At 50.8% G+C, this 6,000-nt stretch overlaps 1 protein-coding gene across 2 annotated transcripts in view; it reads right to left on the reverse strand.

The window, feature by feature from the left end:
- LOC142488437 (uncharacterized) overlaps window positions 1–3,532 on the reverse strand; it is a 156,325-nt gene extending 152,793 nt beyond the window's left edge. For both annotated transcript variants that reach the window (XM_075588952.1, XM_075588951.1), the window contains exon 1: window positions 3,276–3,532. The gene's annotated coding sequence lies outside the window, so the exon portion shown is untranslated. The remainder of the gene's footprint in view (window positions 1–3,275) is intronic.
- Between the last annotated feature and the right edge of the window lie 2,468 nt (window positions 3,533–6,000).

The following is a 6,000-nucleotide window of genomic DNA, read 5'->3' on the forward strand; positions in this document are numbered from 1 at the left end:
TAGCTTGCGTAGGGCCCACACGATCGCCAAACATTCTTTTTCAATGGTGGCATAAGCAGTCACATAATCCCCTGAACACTTTACAGGGCTGACTCCCAAATTACATCACAGTGCTTACCCATAGATCACAAAACACTTTACCTCATTTGCCTGCTTAACAAGACTTTGGAATTGAATTCACAGGGAATAAAAGTGCTTTGGAATACACATACATAGTTAATTATACAGTAACCCTTTCTCTCCCCACACGAATTAGGGGTAACTAGCCGGGTATAACCCCTTTATTACAGGCCAGATTACCCCTTATCGTCACAGGGCTGTAGTATGGTACTGTGAGGGATTGGATACATTTTGCGTGCTTGGAGCCACGCTAGTCAGTTGGAGCCAGGACAGACAAGGAGAAAGTAGGGTCTGAATGTCAGTGGCACTCAGACTAGGCCAGAGAATCCTCAGGAGGTCCCAGATAGGCCCCAATCACGTGTAGCTTGTGGCTGCTCCAGGGAAGGCCCTTAGATAGGGACGCTTCCCCATTTTACTGTAGTGTCAGGGACACAAGGAAGACACTGTGTGGTGATCTCGGCCTGTGGTCTGGGACCAGACCACCGCGGTGTTATCAAAGACTCTTAAAAGAGGTGAGACCGACCTACCGGAATCCACACAACGCAGAGGCGGACACCGTCGCTGGATCCTCATTGCTAAGTCTGCCGCACCGAGTACTGGAGTACTCGGCAGGACGCTCAACAAAGTGCACCAAGAGTTCACGGGATAGCGCTACTCCCTACACTTTTGGGTGGGCTGGACATTGGGAAAGGGACATCAGGGTATTGGTGCCTGGCACCCAATGTACTTTGGGACACTCACTGGTGGTACTGGGCGGGGTGTTCATTATACTGTGCGGTTATGTTATATGTGCTGTCAGTAAAGGTTGTTATTATATACTGTGTGTGTTTACTATTACTATTGGTTCCTGTGAGGGGCTCCTCCCATTACGCTGGGATCCCTCGCAGGTGGAGGCGCTGCACCGAGATGATAATTATACCACCCCATGCTCCCTGTGGCGGAGGCTTGGGCTCTCTGTGAGCCAACAGGTAACGGCAGTATCTTTATTTAGGGGGAAAGAGGGACACACACACACAAACTTTTGTAGCAAATCACATGTCCAGTACATATTAGTGGGTGTATGTTTACATATTTATAGATATGTTTGTTTATGTATGTACATGTGCCACTTTACATGCATGTACAGTATATAGCTGTGTATGTACACTGCTTGTTATGTGTATGTATTAATATGTAAGTGCATGTGTGTACTGTACACATGCACATTTGCACTATTCCCTGATAACATTCTTTATATAGATCAACAGACAAAATAGTTATATTAGTTTTTATAGTGATATTTTAACACATTCACTGCCTTGTCCCGCTCACGTCTCCTTAATGTCTAGGCTGCCTTTGCATGTCAAAGAGAATAGCCTCCTACAGTATGTCTCTGCTGTTTATTTTCACACCAGCGTACCTGCTTCTACCTCCTTATTTCACACGTCCTATCTACAGCCATTGTAACCACATATCCCTCTTACATATGTAGCCCCCGTGTCTAGGGAGACTACCTGTGTTGCGTTACCCGAGTGGCTTACAGGAGGCCTGATCCTCCACCGCTGAGAGCCTGGGGTGATCACGTTCGTGGTACACAGCGCCTCCACCTGGGAGAGATCCTAACGCAGTAGGATAGCCTGTCTCAGGAACCCAATGCAGATGCCTCTGGAAGGGTCTCCAGCTGAAGTGTGCCCCCATAAAATTGTCTAATGGGGTCTGCCTGGATCTGGTCCCAGACTGAAGGCTATAGCTCACCACGTGGAGTGAGGCCTAGCTGGGACCTGGGGGAAATCTGGCCCAGTCCTGCGGAGCACAGCTCCCTGGACATTACCTTCTTCCTCTCCAACCTGCTCCTGACTGGCGTGGTGTGATGAGCGCACCAAATGTATCTCTTTTGGGGCTCCGTGGGTCCAGCAGCCTTAATGGCTATGCTGGCCAATGTAACAGGCAGCCACTGAGGCTGCTGGGATAGGAAGTTCCACATGGAGCCTTATTCTAAAAATGGCCGCCGCAACCTTTTCTATTGCGCATGCGCAATTTGCCATCTGCGCATGCAATCTAAGATGGCGGTGTTCTGCCGCAGAGCTGCGGCGACCGGATCGCCAGTCTCAACACTCGCGCAGCCTGCCGATGGTGTCCCTACTTCCCGGCGGGTCTGCCCGCCACTCCAGTGGCAGCACCCGATAACCCAGCGGTATCCTCCCCCGCAGCTGCAACGGAGGTAAGGGGGACCAAGGGGTGAACCCGGTTACACCCTATATTATATTGTGTTTCTGTATTTCTGTCAGACCTGATTAAGGATCCTGAGAGGTTAGAAAGCTTGTAACATTTCAACTACTTGTTGGTCCAATAAAAGGCATCATATCCACCCCTCCTTCTCCCTCCTGTTACTGCAAGCAATGTTTCATGGATTCCTACAGCTAATAGTTCTGTATCACCGGATCTTGGACCTTTCTGTTATCTTTGTGTATTTGCACCATTTAGAAAATGAGGGGTTAACCCCTTGTATGCTACAGACGTGAGGCACCACATGCTTGGGTTTCTATATGGCGGCACATACACAGAGACCCAGACACAGCACCCACCTCTATGCCTGGGGTCACCCTGCTCCCCCTCAGCTGTAGTTCTGTGTTTCACTCATAAATCTCCAGCTATGCACCTATGTCTGTCTGTCTCTCTCTCCCTCCTGATCTCAGAGCCTGTCATGTTGCTCCCCCAACATCCCCCCTCCCCCCCCAAAATATTTCTCTCCTCCAGAGCTGATATTTGGGACATCAGAACATACTGTCAGACCAGGACTGTCCCCGGGGAAACGTGTCAGCCTCACACAGAGAAGCGATAGCCCATAACACACACATGATGCTGCCCCCTGTGGTAATGAAGGAGTTAAACTCCAACCAATACTCCCTCAATGTAATTACTTTCTAACTCTATTTAATAACTTTCCCAATCTTATCCTCACTGATTCCTAATGTTAATTCCCAATGTAAAATAACCCCCATTATCTCCCAGTCCCTGTGATACAGGAGGAGTAACCCCTCCAGTGCCAGAGGCCCCCCTCACTATCAGAGGCTCAGCCTCTCAGGCTCCTGTGTGTAAGGAAGCTCAGAACAGCACTGGGATAATGTGCACAGGTCACACAAGGGAGGGGAAGGGAGGAGGAGGAAAGCACTTACCCAATAACACAGGCTGAAGATCTCTGTGCAGCAGGGGGTGGGCAATGTGAGGGGGACACAGGAAAAGGGACTTAGAGGCTGCAGAGCCTATTCCTCAGTGTGTCCCCCCCTCAGTGCCTGAGATGTGCACTTTATCCCCCCCTCACTGTGTGTGTACTTCCTATGGAGGGTGGGGGGAGCCCCTGTGATCTCTCAGTCCTTCCCTGTGGGAGTGACCTGGATTTCCCCCCTCAGGATGTGGGACAGTCTGTGCTCAGGGTCAGTGTTTCCTGCCGGAATCAAACCTCACACACCAGGACATCCGGCTGCAGCAGCGGGACCATAGAGAGGGAAGAGAGGAGGCCAGAGCGCCTCCAACCTGCCCCTCCTGAGCTCATATGGAACAGTGACCCCTGGTGGGCTCCCAAGCAAGGTGCGGGGAGTTATCCCTGGTGAGTGAAGAGAGAGACAAACTCTGTATCTGTGCTCAAGGATATTCTCCAAAATGTTGAAATAACCAATAGATAATCATAATGTCCAGTCCACGTAATAGCAGAAGAAGTAAGGGCTTGCTTGTGAGGGTAGTCAAATAATGCTCCAATTTAAAGGGAGGAGGAACAAAAAGCATAATACTCCTGGATTGATCCCATAGTGGAAATGAATGCACCATGTAATCCCAACGAGGAAAATTACCCCTCCCCACGAATTTGGTGGGGAATCAGCGCTTACAAGCTGACTTACATCTTTGAAGTATCTGGCGAATCTGTCGTAGCTGTTCCGGGAGTGATTGCACGTCCTCCATGGTGTGTTGAGTGAGACTATCCGCCCACACGCCGCCGGCTGGCGTGTGCGACCCCTCACTTACGGAGAAGTCCCGGCGCAGGAGCAGTTACAGCTGTAGAGAGGGGATACGCTCAAATATATCCACCGCTTGCCTGTATCATCTATCTGCTGAGGGGGCATTTGGACCATTGCTGCAGTGTGCCGACCTGACCTAATTCTAGGGTGACCATTCGTACCGGTTTTACCGGTACAGTCCCGTTTTTTTGTGGCCTGTCCCGGTTTAAGTCTGTCCCGGTTTTTGTCCCTGGTCCCGGTATCGCGGGGCAGCGGCGGTGAGGAGAATGCGGCGGCCGGTAAGTATTGTCTATGTGCAATGTGCGTGTGAATGCTGCTGGGGGGACTGAATGCAGGAGAATGCCGGGGGCGGGACTTAGAATGCCGGCCGGCCCGCAGGGGATTGGTCGCAGCATGTCAGAGGAAGCCGGGGGCGGGGCTTCCGCTTTGTGAAGCGCACACGTGACTGACTGCCTTCCCGCTCCCGGCTTCCCTGTGTGCGGTGAGTGTCCCCCTTCTGTCCCGGGTCCCAGCCAGCAATAGGAGGTGGTAGCGGGGGTGCAGAGGATGTTTGAACTGGGGCTCTCCCTAGAATGTGTGGCTAAAAAAATGCTACAAAAAAAAAAAATGCCTTTGATATATTAAAATATATAAAAATAAAATAAAAAATTGTGTTCGTGGTGTAAAAGAGTATAAAATATATACTGGCCCTTTTGATGATTTTGTGGTTGCTGCTTGACCTTGAAGAAGGGAACTCCGTGTCCTTCTTAACGTGGCAATGGGAGTGTGAAGATGGTCAGCGCAAAACTCATGGACCTCACGATATTGATGGAACCGGATGAAGTTGAATAAAAGACGGAATAAAAAATGGAATAAAACACAGTATATGTGGATGTTATGCACTAATACTAATACTAATACTGTGTTTTATTCCATTTTTTATTCCGTCTTTTATTCAACTTCATCCGGTTCCATCAATATCGTGAGGTCCATGAGTTTTGCGCTGACCATCTTCACACTCCCGGTAGCGGGGGTGCGCCTGCCCTTGCCCCCCGGCGCGCACGCCTGCCTTTGCCCCCCGGCACGCGCGCCTGCCTTTGCCCCCGGCGCGCGCGCTTGCCTTTGCCCCCCAGCGTGCGCCTGTCTTTGCCCCCCGGCGCTCCCCCCGCCCCGTCCACTTGGTGTGGGACATAGGCTCGGGGGCGGCAGTGGTGGCTGCGCGTTGTGCGGGCGGTGCAGGGGCTGGCGGGGTGTATGTGTGTGTGTGTGTATCAGTGTGTGTGTGTATCAGTGGGTGGGTGTGTGTGTATCAGTGTGTGTGTGTGTGTGTGTATCAGTGGGTGTGGGTGTATCAGTGGGTGTGTGTGTGTGTATCAGTGGGTGTGTGTGTGTGTGTGTGTGTGTGTATCAGTGAGTGTGTGTGTGTATCAGTGGATGTGTGTGTGTGTGTATCAGTGGGTGTGTGTGTCTATCAGTGTGTGTGTGTGTGTGTATCAGTGGGTGTGTGTGTGTGTGTGTGTGTGTGTGTATCAGTGTGTGTGGGTGTGTGTATCAGTGGGTGTGTGTGTATCAGTGTGTGTATCAGTGGGTGTGTGTGTGTATCAGTGGGTGTGTGTGTGTGTATCAGTGGGTGTGTGTGTGTGTGTATCAGTGTGTGTGGGTGGGTGTATCAGTGTGTGTGTGTGTATCGGTGTGTGTGTGTGTGTGTGTGTGTGTGTGTGTGTGTATCAGTGGGTGGGTGTGTGTATCAGTGGGTGTGTGTGGGTATGTGTGTGTGTATCAGTGTGTGTGTGTGTGTGTATCAGTGGGTGTGGGTGTATCAGTGGGTGTGTGTGTGTGTGTATCAGTGGGTGTGTGTGTGTATCAGTGGGTGTGTGTGTGTGTGTATCAGTGGGTGTGTGTGTGTGTA

This window comes from Ascaphus truei, chromosome 2 (assembly GCF_040206685.1).
Source record: "Ascaphus truei isolate aAscTru1 chromosome 2, aAscTru1.hap1, whole genome shotgun sequence".
In the NCBI taxonomy this organism is placed as follows: domain Eukaryota; kingdom Metazoa; phylum Chordata; class Amphibia; order Anura; family Ascaphidae; genus Ascaphus; species Ascaphus truei.